A 22,684-nucleotide genomic window follows, 5' to 3' on the forward strand; every position below is an offset into this window, starting at 1 on the left:
AGCCTCTCTCGTATGCCGTTTGGCTCCCTCTCCAGCACGCACCCACCGTGCTGGGGGGGGCGTCACCCGACCCCGCGGGGCCCGCCGCAAAGGGCTGATGCATTTACGGTTTTCGACCTTCATTGTCCGCCCCTCTCCTTCGGCGAGCTGCCCAAAGGAAGGGGTCGGGGAGGCTGCGTGGATTCGAGCAGTCTAGCTGTAGTTCAGCACAACAAAGACCTACTCGACTCCCTGCTGGTGCATAATGCCCAACAAAAGGGAAACGCTGGGAATGTCGTAATTATCACCCTGTGAGATGGAGGCAAAACCAACAGTTCTTACGAGGTTTGTAGTTGCAAAATAAATGGCAGCTTGGATGCATCTATTTCTGTCCCAGTACTATAAGCAGCTTGCTCACGCCCTGCTGCTTTAGTGCTGTGTTTGCTGGCACTGTAGGCAGAAATCTTGCAAAAAAAACATAAAGGCAGAAAAGCCACAAGTCCTGGTGACAGAGAAGTCTTTTGCCAGCTTATTGAGCAGCAAGCCTGGCTGTTAAGCTATTTTGCCCACAGGTGAGAACCCTGCTTAACTTTTAGCTAAGGTACATATCCATTTCTGGGATTAACTAAAGAGTAGAAACACCTACATATTAGATTACCACTCACTTGGTCTTGAATGGTCCCTGCTTACCTGATGATGGCACCTGCACTGACTCAAGGTTGGTCCTGCAGGACATAAGCAGCTGTCCCTCATTTAAAGCTCAACTGTGACTCAGATGAAAGTGGCCCGCTTTTGAAATTCACTCAGGCTTTCCAGAGAAGCTCAAGCTGCCAGTTGTGGATCTGACCACAACTAGCTTTGCATGAAGATTTAGGGGCTCAGTACCCAATACCTGAACATTTATAGTGTCCCTGTAGCCAGATTAAATACAGGCGTGGGGCAGGGCACAGCTGGGAGCAGAGCACACTCTTCCCTGTGCCTGGGAACTGAGCCAGTACACAGCAGGAGTGAAGGAGCCACGAGGACTGAAGGAGAACTTAAGTCTCTAGTTTTGTGATTGGGGTGCTCAGTTCAGAAATGTGCTCCCAGGATAATTTTTATCTTGGTGATGGACTCTATAGGGAGCAGAATTTAGACCCTCATTCGGTCTCCTGCAGGTTAAATGCTTGGATGTCTTCTGGCTTCTTGACTTTGAATTCTGGCTGCCCTCTGGCCTAACAGCAATGGAGTACACTATTTCCTTTCCCCCCAAGCCTCAGCATGCCTTAGTGCCTCACTGAAGCACTTTCTAAGAAAGTGGATTGAAACTCTTTGGGGCTGAGAAAGACCTATAAACAGCTCTTTGCTTGTTGGCCAAGCACTCCAAATAATCAGTAGTTATGCAAAAGACATGTAACTTCCTTCTTGTGCTCTCCAAGACCTGTCATTTCCTATTGATTTCCACTCAGTCCAGAAAGACTGATGTCTCAAGTGGAAAGGATCTTATAGAAGACTTTTGTGGTGCCTGCTTCTTTCCTTCAACTGCATATGTAATGTAGACTTTTTAAAGTCACCTTCCCTGCTTAAGGGACTACAGACTGGGAATCTAAAATGGAAATGAAGCAACAGCTATATGAAGTACCTCAGTTAAGGCACACCAGATCTATACCTCTTTACAGTTCTCATTTTGTTTTCAAAACCATGCAGTATGTTAATGTATCCTATCCAACATACTGGACTTAAAAGCAACCATTTCAAGTGTCATGGTTTAAACCCAGCTGGCAACTAAGCCCCACACAGCTGCTCACTCACCTCCCCCACATCAGGATAGGGGAGAGAACTGGAAGAGTAAAAGTGAGAAAACTCATGGATTGAGATAAAGACAGTTTAACAGGTAAAGCAAAAGCCACACATGCAACAAAGCAAAACAAGGAATTCATTCACTGCTTCCCATCAGCAAGCAGGTGTTCAGCCATCTCCAGGAAAGCAGGGCTCCATCATGTGTAGCAGTTACTTGGCAAGACAAATGCCGTAACTCCAAACATCCTCCCCTTCCTTCTTCTTCCCCCAGCTTTATATGCTGAGCATGATGTCATATTGTCTGGAATATCCCTTTGGTCAGTTGGGGTCAACTGTCCCAGCTGTATCCCCTCCCAACTCCTTGTGCACCCCCAGCCTCCTCACTGGCAGGGTGGTGTGAGAAGCAGAAAAGGCCTTGACTGTGTGTAAGGACTGCTCAGCAGTAACTAAAACATTGCTGTGTTATCAACACTGTTTTCAGCACAAATCCAAAACATACCAGCTACCATGAAGAAAATTACCCCAGCCAAAACCAGCACATCAAGTCAAAGAGAAATTGTTGCCAGTATTACTGAGGTAAGCCCCATTCTTGCAAACACTGACATCCAAAACTTCATTTACAAGGCTAATTGTGTTGCAAGTCATTGAGGTGACTCATGTGAGACAAAGCTTAGAGGAAAATCCCTGCAAGCTGAAAAGACTCTCAAAAGTGAGAAAGCTGAAAAAGTTACAAAAAAATCATAACTACATATCATGAGATGAACAATCAATTCATTTTTTGTTCTTGGAAGAAGAGAAACATGAGCACTGGTATGAAAAGAGCCCCTTTATCTTCACACTTGCTGGTGCCTAGGTCTCACACTTGCTGGTGCCTAGGTCACTTAAAGCACAGAAAGGTTTAGATGCCACAGAACAAGACTCCAGCAGTAAACCCAGTTGCTGCTTTCCCTAAGGGTGTACTGGTACAATGCAGCTAAGCTGGTTTTGGAGCCATTTGTTGCCCTGAAGGTGGCAGTCCTGCTCCTAATGCTTCCTCTGTCGGAGCAAAATTTAAAAGAAAACAACATTTTTTCATAGCTAGTTTAGTCGAACAGGCTCTCTGAAAGTGAGTGCTGGGTAGATAAAGCAGAGAGCAGCTGTAGTACCAGCAAGAGAAGGGGACTGCCCCAGGACTGCAACAGGCAGCCACCAACTTGGCTTAACCATCTTGTGAAATTCCTTCATAAGAACAGCTCAGAAGAGAGCGTACCTTAAATCTGCTCTTCCTAGATATACTATTCTACTTTGTGTGGCATAAACGAACCATTAAAGAAAGATTCTGTTACATCATGGTTAGGACACACCATCAGGCAGAGGGAAGACCTCACTCCTAGTGCTTGCTTGAAGAATTGATACTAGCCGCTGGAGGAAGGCATTAAACCAAGCTGGTTCTTCCTCTATTAAAAGACCTAAAATGTTAGTTTACCATTATATCCACTGTATATAAAGTTACCCAACTTTTTAGTTTTCATTAGTCTGCTGACACAGAAACACGTACAACTCAGCTTTTGCAAAGCCACAAATTAGAAGGCAATAAAACAAATTTCTCCACCGTAGATATGTGAAGTTCATAATGTTCACTGTAGAAATAATTTGGTATGACTTCGTGTGGTGGGCTGATGCTGGCTGGATGCCAGGTGCCCACCAAAGCCACTCTATCACTCCCCCTCCTCAGCTGGACGGGGGCGGGGGGGGGGGGGGGAATATAACAAAAGGCTCATGGGTCAAGATAAGGACAGTTTAATAAAGTGATAGCAAAGGTCGTGCGCAAAAGCAAAGAAAAACAAGTTATGTTATTCTCTACTTCCCATCAGCAGGCAATGTCTAGCCACTTCCTGGGAAGCAGGATTTCAGTACGCGTAGTGGTTGCTCCAGAAGATAAAAATGCCCCCCTTCCATCTCCCTTTACTTAGCTTTTATATCTGAGCTGATGTCATATGGTATGGAATATCTGTTTGGTTAGTTTAGGTCAGCTGTCCTGGTTATATCCCCTCCCAAGATCTTGCCCTGCCCCAGCCTGCCATTGAGTTGGGGGCAAAAATGTTGGAGACAGCCTTGATGCTGTGCCAGCACTGCTCAGCAGTAGCCAAAACACTGGTGTGTTATCAACACCTTTCTAGCTACTGATGCAGAGCACAGCACTATGAGGGCTGCCATGGGGAGTATTAACTCCATCTCAGCCAGACCCAATACATTTCGGAACAAAAAATATTCATTCTGGGCAAAACCTTTGTAATGGTGAGCTAAGATCACCCACTGATGTTAACTGCATCTATTCAGACTCCAATATGAACAGAATGTTACTTAAGCATCATTTTCAATCTGTGTGTAGTCTACCAAGATTACTATTGCAAATCATTCATCCATTTGTTTATTCATAGTTACAAATCTAAATTGCTATCACGTTTGACACTAACTGCAAACAAATCATTGCTCCTGCTTCTCCCCCAGAGCATGTCATTATATATCAGTTCAGGGGATGAAATTCTGAATCAGAATGATTTTGAAATAATTTGGAATTGTTGTCAATCAGCTCCTTTCTGTAACCTACTGTTGGTGGGAAATTCTAGTGCAGGTCCACCAAGTATTTTTACAAGTAGAAGGATAGACAGCATCCATAAGAAGACATGCAAATTCCCATGGCATGAGCTTTACCAAAATGTCAAGCATGCCATTCAAATAGCATGAATATGAACAGCATTCTTTCTTGCAGCTCAGAAGTTTGTCTGATAGGAAAAGGAGCTGAACATCTGTGGTTGTTTTGAGGCTGCCCTCCTATGTTCAAATAGATCGACTTCCACTTTTTCACTTTTTTTTAACTGAGTAATATTTTCTCCACATCAATTCAAACTAAAGATCACGCTAACCCTACCCTTTCCTCAGGATGTATTCAACTCCTGTATTTCTTTTACACTTAAAGTTTTCCTTCAGAAATATAATTTCAGCTACGTACCTTGGAGAAATAGGGGCATGAAATCATTTTCTCTGCTTGTCCTATGCAGCCACAACACATGCTATGTAGACATGTTGGCTGCTTTTTAACAGATTAGTTATTTGTGGAAGAAAAGCTTCTGTAGTTTGACAGCTAAAAGCTTAGGTAGGAGGTGTGAATCATTGCCTGAAAGCTGGGAGACACTTTGTTCATGCAAATTGCATGGGGTGAAATGAGGACAGTAAAAGGTTTCTAGTCAGCCAGAGCTGTAGTGATCTGAGAAAGCAAGAGTGGTGAAGCTGAGTAAGAGAAGATGGGAGTCAAGGAAAGGGAGAGGGCATATTTTAATCATGCCAAACATACCCAGTTTTCTAACTTCAAAGGTATTTGAGTTTTGCTGCATAAAACCACAAATGGACAGGTTATGTCAAAGAAAATAAACTGACAGATAAGTTAATAATCTACTATGGCTACAGACATTGTAGGTGATGCAAAAACATAAAATGAGTGAAGAGAAGAAAGTCACCTAGAATATACACATCAAAGGATTGCTCTCTATTGCTTGCTGTAGAATACCCACAATAAAGACCATTATTTTTAATAAAGGTCATGCAGTATCACAGACACACCAGAAAAAAGGGAACAGAGAAAGGGAAAAGGGAAAGGAGAAGGAGTTGTCCTTTCAGAATGGAAAACTTCTTTATACATAACCAATACACAGCAGCCTGACTTGCTTCTAGTGAATAAATGTCTCTGCTGAAGTTTTCCACCAAGGTTAATGAAACATTATGAAAGTTAGTCAAGAAGAAAAATTTTGTATCTATTCAAGTGTGTATGATTTCACAATATTTCTCTGTCACTTCAAATTACACTCACCTATGTTTATTTTTCAGGTGAGACAATGGCCTGATCAGAGATTGCTTTCTTTCTCCAACTCTATTAGCTGAATTCATCAATAAGGACTTGTTTTCCTGTTAAAATTTCTGTGTCCTAACCTGGAGACTCATATATAATTTTCTGTTCTGACAGTGAACTAATTACAGTATGGAGTATGTCATTTTAATGCTGGCATAAGCAAGGCAAATTAAAAAGAAAGTGTCAACATTTATCTCCTGCCATTGTCGTGGTTTCAGCCCAGCCAGCAACAAAGCACCACGAGGCCGCTGGGATTGGGAGGAGAAAGGAGAAGGAAAGCTGCGGGTCGAGACAAGGACAGGGAGGGATCACTCCTCGCTTATGGTCACAGGCAAAAAACAGACCGAACTTGGGCAAAAAAAAAACAAAATCGATTTAGTCTGCTACCAATCAAATCAAAACACGATGATGAGAAGTAAAACCAAACCTCAAACCCCCTTCCCTCACGCCTCCCTCCTTCCCGCCTCGACTCCACTCCCGGTTTTCTCTCCCTCCTCCCGACAGCGGCGCAGGGTGACGGGAATGGGGGTCGGGACCGCTCATCCCACCTGGTCTCTGCCGCTCCTTCCTCCTCAGGGGGAGAACTCCTCGCTCGTCTCTGGCTCCGGCGTGGGCTCCCTCCCGCGGGAGACAGTCCTTCAGGAGCGTCTCCAGCGTGGGTCTTTTCCGCGGGCTGCAGTTCCTCACAAACTTCCCTGGCATGGGTCCCTCCCACAGGCTGAAGTCCTTCAGGCACAGCCTGCTCCAGCGCGGGCTTTCCCATGGAGTCACGGCCATTTTCGGGGGCCTCTGCTCCCCCGCCATGGGCTGGGGGGGACAGCCACAGGCTGCAGGAGCATCTCCCCCGCCGCCTCCTTCACTGGCCTCGCTCTCTACTCGGGGACTTCTCTCACATCCCACTTCCTAGAGTGTAAGCAACCTTCCCCTCTTAAATATGTGATCCCAGAGGCGCTGATTGGGTCGGCCTGGGCCAGAGGCGGGTCCGCCTTGGAGCCCGGGAAGCTTCGAGCAGTGTCTCACAGGAGCCGGCCCTGCGGCCCCCTCCCCTGCTGCCAAAAAACCCCGCCACACAAACCCATAACTGCAGCATTCAAAGGCTCGCTTTGAATCCACAGTGCAAAGCACCACACAAAAGCACATTTTGTACTATGGATTTTCTGTGTATCTAGATCCACTCTGCAGAGGGGATCAGATGCTAAGCTTGGGCAAATTGACAAAGCCATTGATTTCTCTTCATGCGTTTGCATTAAGCAAGGTCCATGGTATTTTAATATGCCACATATCTTCTTGACAATTAGTTTGGGGAAGTACAAGATTGGAAATACTGGAGCAGCTACTAACCTGTGAATAACACCACTGCTGATCTGAATTTATGACTCCACAAGGGCCTATCACAATGATAAAACTACTAATTGTTGATGTGTTAATTGAGGATTGGGTTACCAAGAGCTTCAGCTGCTTGGTTATAGGTGCATTTTAAATATTGAATTACATGCCATCAGCTTCAACAGAGAGAAGTATGTTACATTAGCAGGAGTAATCATTCAGAAAACTTACATTTAGGCTTTCTATAGACTTGTGCCCAAAACACTAATTTCAGACAACTGTTCCCATAGATCCTTACCATTTTCACCACTGAGTGATTTACATACTGGGGTGAGGTGCACAAAATTATTTGTTTTTAAGGTGAAAAACATTAGCTTCATGACTGTTGTAGCAATGCAAGGCAGAGGATACCTGCATTTAGCTTTAGTTCAGTTACAGCGTGGCTCCATTTATTTTAAACTCTTAGTGAACCATTTTTAGACACTGGTATTTTACAAGGAACTTTTTATTCATTGGAATCCAAACCAGTTCCTTAATACAGCCAGTTCAAAACCACATTTTGTCAGGAAAGGCTTTCTCAAGAGAAGGGCATGCAACAACACAATCAGTGAACTGTAGTAAATAATAATGTGCATGTCCTTATCCTACCTGAGTTGCTAAATGGACAGTGTAGCTGGTTAAAATGGGAAGATCTATTCCTCACTAGTCCAATGAGGATTAACCCCTAACCTGAATAAGGCAGACTCACGAACTGAATACATATTTCTGACACACCAAGCAAATGTCCTACATACTTCTTGTTCTCCTTGGATCAGCCAGCTAATCTTTTACTTCACTGCTTCCACTCTTTCCAAGGGTTTTATTTACATCCTGATGAGAAAAGGGAGTGTTTCTAGCGTCTCAAGAAATTTGTAGGATGGAATTTTGATTTCCTGGCCCTCTCAGAAATGCTGAATCTTTAAAAATGGCTTCATGATATTCCTTTTCTTATATGCTTTCATCAGTTTAGTACAGGTTATAAATGCTTTCAGACAAAAAAAAGTCATGATCCTAATTTATAGAAATTTAACTCTCATCTCACTTGCCACAGAAGTTTCCATTTTATTACTAATAAGTATATTATTTTGTAATGAAAATATCATACTGTATAACAAACATGAGCCTTAATCGAGCAGTTTACTCAGCAAAAGGAATCTATCTGAAATCTTTGGCTGTATCTATGCTCTCCTGCTACATGGCATGTGGCAGCACTCTGCAGGTCACGTTCCTGAAATGTTTACATTGCTTAGTTTGAGGCTTTTTCTGGGCCATGCTCTTGAAAAAACATGGGGCAAATGCCAAAAATATATAGCCCTTACAATGCTCTTACATAGTCCAGGTGAACTGCATCACTACTGTGCCCCAAGTACTCTAGCCCAGACTCCCCAAAGCCATTTTCAATGACTGTTCTGAAGTAGAGATAGCTGAGTGGACCAGCTGGAGAAAACTGAATCAGGGTACATTAAACAAAACTAAAATGGGTTAAAAAATTTGTGGTAGTCTTGGCAAGAGATGTATGAGGTGTAGCTGTGAGGTATTTCAGAGGAACTTGACACCTTGTGCATGATCACAAATGAAGGTGGAGGAGAACAGAGGGGAGCAGGAAGAAGAAAGGGAGGGGGCGGACAACAAAAAGACTTTTATCCCTGAAGATATCTCCAGAGAAGGTGATGATGATTAACTATCCAATATCTCTATATAACCTTATACCTACCCTCGTCATCTTGGATGAACAGATGAGGACCTCATTATTGAGGGCCACAGCATCAACCCTGCCAAATCCTGCTTCTCCTACAAACAACTCAGGTCCTACAGTGTCACACCTGAGCACAGTGCCTTCAGTCATCGGTGATATTGCTCCACTCCACAGGAAAATCAGCCTGGTTGTCTCCACTGGTTGTTGATAATATCCGTTAAGGAGACTGCCTAAACTTTGCCCATAGTTTAAGCAAAGCTCAATATCTGCTTGGTATTCATGGTTTGGAGGTAGGCTGAAACTGGCTTTACAAGAGTTTAATGAAGTTACTGGAATGAAATGGAATGGATGGAGTTACTATATCTATTTAAAAAAAAAACAACGACAACAAAAAAATTGATCTTCTGGATCCAGTATCCTCTGGATTGGGCTAAAAGACTGGGAATGGAAGTGTTTCTTGTAGAGACTTCTTAGACTAATATACCCATGCCATAGCGTTAGGAAGGTGTTTAAGTACATCTAGTCTGAATAGAGTGAGTGATTCTCAGTAATGCCAGTAAACATTTACTCGAATGAATCTCACCAGAAGTGTCCATTTCGTTAGGAAAAGAAACCTATTTTTTCAATGGAGGGCTAGCCTGATTTTTGTCCAAATATGGAAGAGAAATTTGTCTTAATTTCTGATAAATATTGGTTTTTAACATTTATTGAAATCTTCTTTCAAAAATAAATTGTTTGCTAACCACTTTTACATTCATTAGGAAAAAATGAAACAAAGGTGGATTTCACATTTTTCTGGCAGGTTGTGGTTCCTGAAATTCTCTGGCTATCACTAGCAAAACTGGTATTTTACCTGTCATCTTGGATAAGGGAATGCTTTTTACTTCAATTTTTACATTAAAAATACAAATAGAATATATTCTTGTTTGAATTAACATTTCAGTACAGAAAAGTTCAAAGGCAGGGAACTGACAAATTCCTCAGATGATTTAGCTAACCAGTTAGGCATAATAAAATATTACCTTTCCAGTAGTTTTACTAGATCTCTGACTTTGAAGACAGCAAAATAATTCCTGTTCAAATGTCTTAGTAGTGGAATTAAAACAGGCTGGGAAGTTCAGACATTGATTTAGTTATACTTTTATACATGAACAAAATTCAGTACTTATTTTTAAAGCAACACAGACAGGTAAAGATGAATATTATACTTCAGTGTGGTGGCGGTGAAGTTTAAATCAGCTAATCAATATTCACTTGAATTGTATGATTCAAATTAAATTACCTTAATTTACAAATTTAGAAGGAGTTACTGGAATCAGCAAAGCAAACATTAATGAAAAAATATGAAGACTTGTCATTTTAGCTCAGCAGACTAATGACTACCTTCACTATATACAGGGACCAAGCAAAAATTGATTTTATCAGTAATATTCATTGCAGATTCCAACACCACAGCTCAGGTATTCATGATCCATTCAGCTAAAGACCTCTTTACTAGCAGGCAACAAATACAGGGTTTTGACTGAGCCAGCTTGCCTTGTGCACCATTAACTCAATTTCCTTTAAATAAAAGGCAGAAGCTTTTGGCACTGTTTCCAATCCTCTGCTTATTATGATAGCCTTGACTAAATCACCCAGGAGCAGAGATCTATTGTGCTTCCGTTTGTTAGACCTGACGGCTGGTGTTCCAGGACTGACAGGTTTCTTAAAAAAAGATCAGACTGTGAAACAAGGTACATAGAATGTAGAAGTTACTTAGCTACTTTGAAAAAACTGAGTCAGAAATAGTCTGTGTTACTCTTTGCACTCCAGTATAATACTCCACTCTTTTAAGTGCCAGCTTGCACAAATGGCAATAGGATTGAAACTAGTTATGATAAAAAAGAAAGACATTAGCTGAGTAAAAATATATGTGGAAAATGACAAATTCAGATATCTACATTTAGACACCTGTGTCTGTAAATAAACTAGAAAAGAAGTCCATGTGTTTAGGTAAGAATTTTAAAAGTCTCTGTCAAAAGTATGGGAGAAATACGTCTTGGAATAAGGTCCACAGCCTTAATCTCTTTATCACTGCAATCTATTGGAATGACTTCTGGAGTGTCACAATCCCCCAGTTTAGATGTAACCTCAAGCACAAATTGAAAACAAGACTCTCAGCTTTCAAGAGGTATAAGCTATCTAGCTCTAAGTCTACACAAAGGCCTAATTACGACACCCTGGTTTGTAGGCTGTGTCCATTAGTGACACCATATTATACTGTCTGTATAGATTAGAGTATGGACTAAAATATCTGCTTCTTTAAAGTCTGACTAAGGGTTAATACCAGCAAATTTAGTCATAAAGATGAAGAACCTGCAAATGTTGTACAGACCTAAAGAGAAAAATACAGCAAAATTTATACATCTTCCAGTAAGGCTATGCTGGAGGCGATTCCAACAAATCCAGTGGAACCAATCTCCAGCAGGTTCACTTCCATGCCACCCTTGTCTCCCCTTCTTGTAGTCACAGCTGCACTCAGTGTGGCAAGGGAAGCTTGCTTTTTCTTTTCTGCCCTTCAGGCTTTGACACAGATATTCTCCCTCTCCCTGTTTGTGTGTACATAGGTATAGAAAGGGAAAGGAAAAAGTTCCAGGACCAAGTCCTGCTCTCTCCCTGTCCTTGACCTGGAACTGATTAAGAGTCCTTTGCCACCACACACATGCCTCCCACTACTGTACATGAGACATGAAGTTCATAGACAAAGGAATTATAGAAGGTATCAAGGTTTCTAGGTTATATGTAACTCCAGGTAAGATTTGCCTTTTTCTACAGTGTGATCCTGTTCGCACCCCAATCGAAAGCAAATACCCAATTTTATGCTACCACTTTAATAACAGAGTATCTCTAGAATATGTACAATGAAAATCCTATTCAAACTTTAGATTTATATAATAGCAGCTGTAAAGATACTTAGAGGACAAACAGTTTATATTTTTCAATACTAACTATTGGTAATAATGAAGAATGAAGTAACTTTAGGTGAATAGATAAATAGAAAAAATGACAAAATTATTTTTCCTTAAATAAGTTTACCTGTAATGCTGAGATATCAGAGAATAAAAAGGGAGTGACAGATGATTCATGCCTTTACTCCTTACTCCAGAATTATGCTACACAAATATAACATTCTAATTTTTTTCCTTAGCCTTACTAAAGAAACTAAATACATGTATGTGTATATATGAAATATATGTACCCATATATCTCCAGGAACCTGGTGAGGTGAAAGGGTTAAATCATGTTTAACCAGAATGTATACTTGGTGTTCTTTATCTCCCTGGAACTTGTTAGCACTTGGAGGACCAAATCACTAAGATTGAATAATACTGTGAATGACATCAGCTTCCGCCAACATGCAAGAGGTTACTATGGTAATGGAGAAAGTTTTTCACAGGACAAAACAAGTACCATACTTGATATATTAGCCAGCCAAAGAAAGCAGTCACATATAAACTACAGCATCTTTCTAATGAATAGCCATTTATGCAGCATGCATGTTAGCAATTCTGCTGAGTTCCTCTGAACATCAAACTGTTGGCAGTTATATTGAAAAACTTGGCAGATTTACAAAAGTGTTAACATTCTGTTTTCAGCAGCTTGGGGTTTTTTTCTCTCAGAGCCCATATCTTCAGCATATTCACAGAGTCTTTAGCCAATGCCAACCAGGAAGGTCTCTGATGTGAGCTTAAATGTACTGTATGTGCACACTGAGAAGGCAGGATGTCCAAGCCATGCAAGTAACTCAAAATAGACTTTTTTTTTTTCTTTTTTTTTTTTTGTAGCGGAAGAACAGATGGCTTCTTTGTTAGGTGGCACTTTCTTTTTTATTTGCTCACCACCTTTTCCATAAGAGTTTAATCCACAAAACAATGCAGCATATTCACTACAATGCAAAAGCCAGAAAATCTTGAAACCTTCAAATCTTATCAGTGCATATATATATATATATATATATATATGGTTATTTCTTTACTGGATCAAAGCCAGCACCAAACCAAACCACATCAATATACTCTTGTGAAAAAAAAAATGAAATTAAAAATCATTCAAAATAGAGGCAAGATATTATTTCCTTGCTCTTACCACTTCTCAAAAGAAAAACAATGACTTCTAAGTTTGGATGTGGTCCTATCAACTCTCCTTTCTTTGCTGCAGGGGATGCTGAGAGATGGGGGAAAGAGGAGTCTGAGAGCAGTTACAGACCATTGATTCTACGAAGCTGCTGGCAGGTAACTCTGGGGTTTGCTACTGATGTGGATTATTGCAAACCTTGTGCCAAAAGACTCAAGTAACAATTGAAGAGACCTTCATGGCATTTCTTCTATGCTTCTTCACTGCATTTCCCTTGCCAAGGATGAAGGAGTGAATAAAAAGCAAAGGAATATATTTAGAGTGAATGAACTTTCATGCAATAAAACATTCCTGTGTTCCAGAAAAAATGAGTAACTGATCTTGGATCCTGTCTTCTGCCACCTATGTAGTACATTTTGGCTGTAGGTGCTGCCAAATATATACATTTAAAATGCTGCCAAAATTAAACTTCACTTCCCAAGTCTTTCTGTGTATTATCATCCCATCATTCAGCCTGCCATTGTTTTCACAGGCATGGAAGGTTGTTCCAATTCCACACCTGCATTTCTCATCAACCTTCCAAGTGAGATTTTAAAATGGATTTTAAAAATAAAACACCATTGATCTGATGGGGGGTTTTTTATAAATTAATGTCTTCCTGATGTCAGAAACAGAAGCATGTTTCCTATTCTAAAATTTGAATCCTGTCAGCTCTGTATTTTCTGCTATAGAATTTCTAAGGCACATTCTAAACCAGATATCTGAACTACACATTTTGAGGCAATTTTTTTGGTAGTGTTTTCCCCATTTAGTTTCTTCCCTGTTGTCTCATCTGTTACAACGTTAGTTGATACGTTGATTGTGATTTTTTGTTTGTTTCAAATATTGACAAAAGGGTAAACAAGAGGTAGAAAAAATAGGAAAAAAATTTCCTTTTTGTTTGAAATCCTATTCCTTTTTTTTTTTTTTTTTACAGCTTTGCTTTATCCTTTCTAAGATATTTCACCCTTAACTGCTGTTCTGTAAGTGCAAAGACGTGGCAGTCCAAGAACAGATGCCCAGTCTTTGGAAATGGAGGAGACAGCAGCACAGATTATGCATGTTGGCCTGATACCTGCAGCCTGACTAGTCTCAATGGGCTAGTATGATGCTGGGTGCAGAACACAGCTCATTTTCCAGAGCAGGAGTCATCTCCGTTATGTTGGTTGCATGCTTGCGGACTAGGGCTACGTATTTTCATGCACTGCAATAAAAATCACAGATGATGATTTGGGAAGTACTTTTCCACACAGCTCATGCAACTTCCCTGTATTTTGACAAATCTTTTTTTTGAAGAGGATATGTCTCAAGCAGGAGTAAAACCGGGTTTCTACTTTGTAGCAAGTTGTTTAATGCCCCTGTGCTAACACCATCTCAAAAGTGGCAGTAGCTTTCATTGAAGAAAAAAAACCAAACAGTGCTTTTTAAAGTCCTGCCACCTCATAATATTCCTGAGAGGACCTGATCTGCCCTTTTACAAAATGCAGCTTGATAGGTCTGGAGTCTTAAAGGTGTTTAGATATCCATCTTCTTTTAAGTGTACACTGGCCTTAGTACTGATATTCAGCTGCTGCCCCACAGGCACCTAACTAACTAGGAAGACTCAGACCCCTTTCAAACGACTCACCAGCTCCATTAATTAAAAGTTGAGGGTATTTCCTCCCCTTGAATGTACAGGGAAGCAGCACCTGGCAGCCGGGGGAATAGGCATTGAACGCTCGTTCTGCATTGTACATGCTCTCCTGGTTGTGATGTTAGGAAACTGGAGCAGACGAACTGACCACAACCGTGGATCTACAAACTCTTCATGCAGATTTCAGTTTCAGTAGGATCTCTGTTGAGCTGCAAACTGCATTTTACAGACACAACAGAATCAAGACGCAAAATTTTATCCTCTGCTTCACAAGTTTCAGTAGGTTAAGTACAAAGATTTGGATAATGATGAATAGAGTACCTGGTACTGAAAATACCAACAGTTACCACACAGTATTATGAAACATAAGTTATTTTATCATTTTCCTATTCTTCAAAGAATGTTGATAATAATTTTAGTTTCACTTGGCAGCAATTTGTTTTCTTTGTTGTATTTATACAAAAAGCAACAAACCTGACCAAAATAATAACTCAAGCTTAAGGAGGGTTCCAATGAAGAATACAAAGAAGAATTTCTCACACTCCATCATCCTTCCCTGCTATCTGGTTATTTATCATTGGCACTGTTTTCAATAGCTGGTTTTCTGGCTTAAAGCCTAAAGTGCAATTTTCCCTACTTCGTTTAAAATCAAGGTAGACTTCAGTTTTTCCTCAGACTTATCTGAGTTGGGTCTGCTGCAAAAATGAAGGTGTTTCAGGTTTTCTACATCCCATTGCTTAGGATTGTTGCAGTTTAAAAAAAATTATACAGATAGGTGTATTTTTTTAAAAAGTATTGAAGTACTGTCTGATATATAGACAGTTGTAATTATACTACCAAGAGCTACCATAACAAGTTATAGCATTTAACAAGACAAGTTCAAAGCAGCATGACTCTACCTCTATTCTAACAGAATTCAAATGAATGAGCAGGGGAAGTAATAGTGTCAAATACCACATCACTTTTTCTTGTTCTCTCATCAGCTTTTCCAACATGAATTATTTATGTTAGCTGAGCAAGTAGAATCAGTCTCATTCACAACTATGCACAGTGACAAAATGTAACAGTGATAATGCTGATAACCTCTTATTGCCCTCAGTTATTTTTCTACTACTTCCTGTTATGAACCTGCATTTCTGAGTCTGTTCCTGCTTCATTTCCGTAGCATAAGACATCTGGAAAGGTACCTTAATAGATTTGAGGGGGGCTGGGAATCCCGGGGAAGTTTTGAATTCAGCCAGTTGAGGACACCACAATTTTCTCATTCCTCAACTTGCTCTCACACCTACCAAAACAGTCCTTTGATGACTACAGAATTTGATGTTTCGTAGCTTGGACACTGCTCTAAGCTAACGAGAGAGGTGATTATCCTAGGCCTGGAATTTCAGAGAGGATTTTGAGTCATCTTTGACTCCCCTTACCTTGATGTTGCCATTAGCCTTCACCTGCAAGCATCTGATTTACATCCGCTGTTCAGGTGCTTATGACCCTACCGTTGCATTAAAAACCTCACAATCATAACACTTTAACATACTATTCCACTCACACCTGTTGTATTATCTCTGTATCTCACTCCTGATCACAGTCCCTTCTTTCTACACTAACCCAAGAACTGCACATTTGAGCCATACAGACAAATGCATACGGACCTCAGATATCATTGTCTCACTTCTGAATCCACATTTCTACTTGAAGCACTTCACAAATGAGATGACTTGATGTTAGATGAACTGACATTAGAATCATAGAATCACAGATTTGTTGGGGTTGGAAGGGACCTTAAAGATTATCTAGTTCCAACCCCCCTGCCACTAGATCATGTTGCTCAAAGCCTTGAGCACTTCCAGGGATGGGGCATCCACAACCTCTCCGGGCAACCTGTTCCACTGCCTCAAAACCCTCACAGTGAAGAACTTCTTCCTTACATCTAATCTAAATCTACCCTCTTTCAGTTTAAAGACATTACCCCTTGTCCTGTCACTACAGGCCCTGGTAAGAAGTCCCTCCCCATCTTTCCTGTAGGCCCCCTTTAGGTACGGGAAGGCTGCTATAAGGTGTCCCCGGAGCCTTCTCTTCTCCAGGCTGAACAACCCCAACTCTCTCAGCCTGTCCTCATAGGAGAGGTGCTCCAGCCCTCTGATCATTTTCATGGCCTGCTCTGGACCCGCTTGAGCAGGTCCATGTCCTTCTTATGTTGGGGACCCCAGAACCGAACGCAGTACTGCAGGTGGGGTCTCACAAGAGCAGAGTAGAGGGGGAGAATCACTGCCCTCGACCTGCTGGCCACGCTGCTTTTGAGGCAGCCCAGGGTACGGTTGGCTTTCTGGACTGCGAGCGCACATTGCCGGGTCATGTTGAGCTTCTTGTCAACCAACACCCCCAAGTCCTTCTCTGCAGGGCTGCTCTCAGTCCACTCATTGGCCAGCCTGCATTTGTGCTTGGAATTGCCCCGACCCATGTGCAGGACCTGGCACTTGGCCTTGTTGAACTTCATGAGGTTCACACAGGCCCACCTCTCAAGCCTGTCAAGGTCCCTCTGGATGGCATCCCTTCCCTCCAGCGCGTTGACCGCACCACACAGCTTGGTGTTGTCGGCAAACTTAACTTACTGAGGGTGCACTCAATCCTGCTGTCCGTGTCACTGACAAAGATGTTAAACAGCACCGGTCCCAATACCGACCCCTGAGGAATGCCACTTGTCACTGGTCTCTACTTGGGTATTGAGCTGTTGACTGCAGCTCTTGGAGTGCAACCATCCAGCCAATTCCTTATCCACCGAGTGGTCCATCCATCAAATCCATGTCTGTCCAATTTAGAGACAAGGATGTCATGCTTTGCACAAGTCCCTTGTCCTTTGTGCAAGTCTTGCACAATAGATGAACAAGATGTCAGGGAAGTGAATAGCTGGGGAGAAGGAGATACAACAGATGCTGGCTGTGAAATTTCACAGTATTTCATACAGAGTTTGTGCCTCCAGCAGAAGACAAATCATTGTATATTAGAGCATCAGTGAGGAAAGCAAAGATAAATATGGGAATCAGTTTCTGAATGTGTCTTCAGACTAGTGCTTATCTTATAAGTAATGCACAGCAGACTGAATGGATACACTCTTCAACTGCTGGGCAGAGAGCAGAGCTTTGAATGGACTCCAAAGTGGAAAGGGCTGAATCCTGAAAGGTTGGCACTTAGGTGTTCAACAGAGCAGAGCTTAAAGAAAAGACAAAAGGCAGGCAAGAGAGGAAAAAAGAGAAATTAGCAGTGTAGCACTGGTGGTGAGGCGAGAGCTGGAGAAGAAAGATGGCTGGGAAGGAGAAGAGGACCTGCCCTTTTCAGGAGCAATCAGGAGGCAAATCCTGGTCTTTCTATTCTGACTTTTAGTCTGGCTTATTAAAGTTGTTATCCTTATACCACTTCAGGATGCCCCACTAGAGGTGGCTATTCCCAGTCAAAATTTTCAGGAGAGCTGTATCTTGTCTTTTTCAACTCTACCTGAAATTTGAGATACTCTTGACCAACTTTCTCTTTTATTTGTAGAGTTGCTTTGGGCTGCCAAACAGCACCTACAAAACAGGAATAGTGCCATGCTGAAGTTTTTAAATCATGCCTTTTACTAGGGCTGTAGCAAAATGGCAGATTGTTCAGTCAGGAATAAAAAGCAGGTTTAGTAAGCAATTAATAGAGGACTTGCAAGCCACATTTCACATGGCTGACTGAGTGCCAGACTTCAAAACTCTGGCAAAGAGCTTGCTGCCACACTGTACTGCATCTTTGCCCTAGTTTGAGTTTTAAATAGGAATTATCTGCCAACTTCCAGGTTATAATGAAACAAGTAGGAAAGCAGTCTCGTGCTTTAGTATTTGGGATTTAAGCTCAAGCAATAACAGAAAAGCCTAGTCTATGATGTTTTTCCACCTGGTATGAGAGAGAGAGAAAGAGGAGAATTGACAAAACTGACAAAAATGTCCAGAAGGGTCATAATTCTGGGTATGTCCCTAGTAGCTTATATCTCCAGACAAATCCCTCCAGTTAGCTAGCCTGACCTCCTGCATGGGAACTTTTTGAAAAACTGATGTTTCAGTTTAGTAGATAAAGCAAAATATGTGAGAAAAATTCAATTCTGACATGACCTTTTCTTCTCCCTTGTTTTTCTACACATAAAGAGATTTTAAAATTTCATTTTCTATGAATTCTCCTGTTCAAATGAAAGCAAGAATTCTGTGGTTTGAGGCCTCATCCAGGTTCTGGGAGACCCAGCTTCAATACTTTCTTTGGCTGAGGGAATTTAAATTTGTATTTGCAATTGAGGATCCAAGCCATTAGACATTTGCATTCTTTCTAGATTGAAACTGCTCTTCTTTCTTTTTTCTCAGAGTTATTGGTGCTTCAGACTCACAAAATCCCCTTGTTCTGCTGACCACCTTCGGCTACTAAAGATTGCCTCAGGAATGGCAGTTCTTGTTAGAAATGGAAGGGTTAATGCGGCCTTCCCTGTCATAAGATGATTGAGCTTGACAGCATGGCTCACAAGATCACACAGTCTAACCCCAGAAGTTAATCAACCACGCACATAACTGCTGCCAAGTCCATGCCTGTTAGGATTGCATACATTCGTGTCAAGATGTGTGTCCCCATCTGGAACAGTTTCTTACACGTTTGCACCTAATTTAAATGAACCTCAGCAATAACACTGGGTTACAATCAAGGGTATTAAACATTTCTTAGGGGTTATAGGGGGAGTCTGCCATACACCACAGTTGAAGGAAAGGAAAGGAGGAAGCAAAAAGTCTCCTGAAGAGGAGACAAAATTGACCAGTACAAAACATATGTTGAGGATGGTTTTTAGCAGCTGATTCTACTTTCAGAATAGCCTGGGATACTGCTTGCAAGAACCTTAAAATGATAGTGAAACATTTTTATTCTGATAATACATTTCTTTGTATTTGTCACAGGGTCATTCTGAGCTCTAGACCTCCACAAACCTATACAGACAGGTATCCATGTCTAGCTAGAAAAATACAACATCACTGTATACTCTGCATAGGTTTCACACACTTCCTGAGGCATATGCATTCACACAGGAAAGTGGCAAGGATTACAATCACTTCGTGAAGGTCTGCATGTGAAAAACTAACAACTTGGCTGTGTTGTTAAGGATGTTATAAAACACTGTGCTCACTAGTGCTTCGTAGTTGTACAAAGCAGTTGAAAGATCCAACAAAGCTGGGAAAAAAACATTGCACGCTGGGTTTTACAGGCTGGCTTTGCAAGCAGGGCGGTAGACTAAATCTCAAAGTTTGGTTTGCATTTCAAGCTCTGCTACAGGTTTTGTGAGGTTTTGTGAGATCAAGTCATTTCACCACTCTGCCTCATGTCTCCATGAGATGTGTAAAAGTTAGAAAATGGAATATTCATTACTGAGCTTATCTTTTTGTAACACTGCTGAGTGCTGCTATGTGTATAGCCACTATTATGTGCATGTAAAAAGGGATATACTTGTGCTACCAGAACATTAGTGTCTGATTAGACCCTTTGGGGCTACTGCATTCCAAACAATTAATCAGATCCATAGTATCCAAATTGGTCAGGAAGGCTACAGACATTAAAAATGGGAGGTTTTTGGCCTGCAAGCAAGCAGAGGTCAACATGAACTCAGGAGACCTGTCAGCAGGCCACCCATTAACAAGGATTTCACCATTAATTATTTCCTCTCAATACAAGACTGATGCAAGAAATAAAGAGCAGCTAACAGGGTTTAATGAGTTTATTGCGTAAATGTAGATAAACTATTTCAGTTCGTGCTGTATTTGCAAATTAAGTGGAAGGTATCAGAGTTGGAAAAGATAAGGGTATATAGAAAAAATCATTTAAACGTACATAGATTTGACACAATAGTAACAGAGATTTAAGACACTGACGTTCCATATTAACATGTCTTCATTGTATTAACAGTGCTAAAATGAATAGCTGTGCTATTTGCAGCGGCTTTAACAAAGAAGAATGATCATGTTAGCTCAGTCCCTGTGAATAATGTATGAGCCTGAATTCAACTTATTCACCTCATCTTGCATTCAGTCTAAAAACCCCACAAAATAAAGAGCTATATTTAGCATTAAGTAACAATTTCTTGTTTTAACTTCCATGTCATTACTTCTGTGCAGTTAGAAATTGGTTGGAAAATTGCATATAGAGTAGTTTTCCATTTACTACAATTTTCAGAAGCAGCCTCAGTGTCAGATAGAGGCCAGTCTGGGAGTTTTTCTATTTTTTCCATTTAAATCTTTTAGGCCCTCAATGCATTTTTAATAGGCCATAGAAGAATCAATTAAATCTTGTTATTTGGATGCATTACAGGGTTATGGTCTTGTGGGTATCTAGCTAGTGTTAATTAACCAAAGAAGAAAGTATTTGTTGCTTTAAAATGGTGTAAAATGCCATGTTCACAAATTAAGGATCTCACACAGTTTAGAATTGAAAAGATCTACTAATAATAGCAATGCATTTGTGAGTTATGACTTCCAGCTGCAGAAAGTTATGTGGAGAAGAAGACTTCATTATCACCTCTATTTAAATCAACCTATTTTCACCATTTTATTCTTTTACAGAAAACTATATTTTATAATCACTTTGAAAACCTTAACTACCTAGGACAGTAATGACCTTGAAGATATGAAGTCACCCACTCTCCCATAGCAGGCAGAAAGGTTCCTGAGGAAAATACCATGAGGCTCTGAGGAATCTTTCTGGCCCTGCTTATACTTGGAAAATCAACCTGCCCCTGTCCCAACTGGGGTGACAAAGAAACTGTATCCAAAAGAAAACAGTGAAGATGGACAATAGTGCAACAGAAGACAGTCAGGTCATTTAATTCTATTGCTGTTTATAATTTTCTCAATCAACAGTGAAGGGATGCAACAGCAGAGTACTGTCATCAGGCAACACTGAGAAAACAGGGCTTACTAGAATGGCTGACAGTCACTTTTGGCTGCAATGAGAGTTAACAGTAGTAAAAGAGCAGAAAGTAATTTTCATAGCAACCAGAGAGGTACAGGGGGGAGGGGGGAGGAGAATAAGCAGGGCACATGGAGCTGAAAGGTGATGAGAACAGACTTAACAAAGGAGCATCAATGGTGATGGTAACAGGTATCTGTCCAGCAGAATTGCAGTATGACAGCCTCGGCCCCCCAGCTTTCCCACTGCTGGGGAACAGCAACTTCTTACTCAATTACGCCTCCTGGAGAGGAACAGGGGGTTTACACATCTTGTATCAATCTGGTGAACACCTTCCAGGCGTGGTGCTTTAGATTTCCTGCGTGAAAGTCCCTGCGTAGCCAGATGCTGTTTGCTTGAGTCCTGCTACACCAATGTCTGCCTAGAAAAATGAAGATATTATCCCTCTCTCACAGTGGCCATGATTGGTCACAGGAGTGCTGCAGGGCAACGTACACCTGAACAGCCAAATGGGAAGGGAAGTGAAACCCAGAGGACAATCCAGGAAAAAGGCACTGTGGTCTTTTAAAAGAAGGAGGACACTTGATATATAGTTTAATATTTTTTGAAGATATTATAATGATTGACAATGTTGTCATTAAATGCTGCACATGATGCATGGTAGCACTCCCTTGACATTGCACCAAATGACACAGTCATTTTCAGTTTGCTGATGCTATTGTAACATTTTATGCAATTACTTACTTTGCTTGTTGCTTTAGGCAGACTGTGTTATATAAAAAATCAGTTTCTTCAAGGCAAGGTTTAAGGCAGTGAATAGTTGTTAGCAGTGAAATTTAGTTGAGAAGATATTCAACAATTTATTTTTTTTTTCCTTGAAATTTACGTTTGGATTCAGTCCTCAGTCACTCATGTTTCTTAGTACAGCCTTTGGTAAGCCCAGGAAAGAGCCATTTGGATTGAGTATTATCATAAAAGAGCTTCCCTTAATGCTAATATGATTACTTTCTTCTTGTCCTGCTATTACAGAAGAAAAACAGTAGTTTCCTGGAACAACTAACATTCATTACAGGATCCTATCACTCATCAAGCACAAATAGAAGCACAGTTTGCCAAGACAAGCCCTATCTATGGGAACAAATACATCCCCTGTATTTCTAAGGAGGCAGAGCACATGTTGTCATGTCTCAATAAGGAGCTGGATAAATATTGTAAAATATTGTTTCAGTAGAGCAGATGTTCAAAC

The sequence above is a fragment of the Haliaeetus albicilla genome, chromosome 25 (genome assembly GCF_947461875.1).
Source record: "Haliaeetus albicilla chromosome 25, bHalAlb1.1, whole genome shotgun sequence".
Classification (NCBI taxonomy): domain Eukaryota; kingdom Metazoa; phylum Chordata; class Aves; order Accipitriformes; family Accipitridae; genus Haliaeetus; species Haliaeetus albicilla.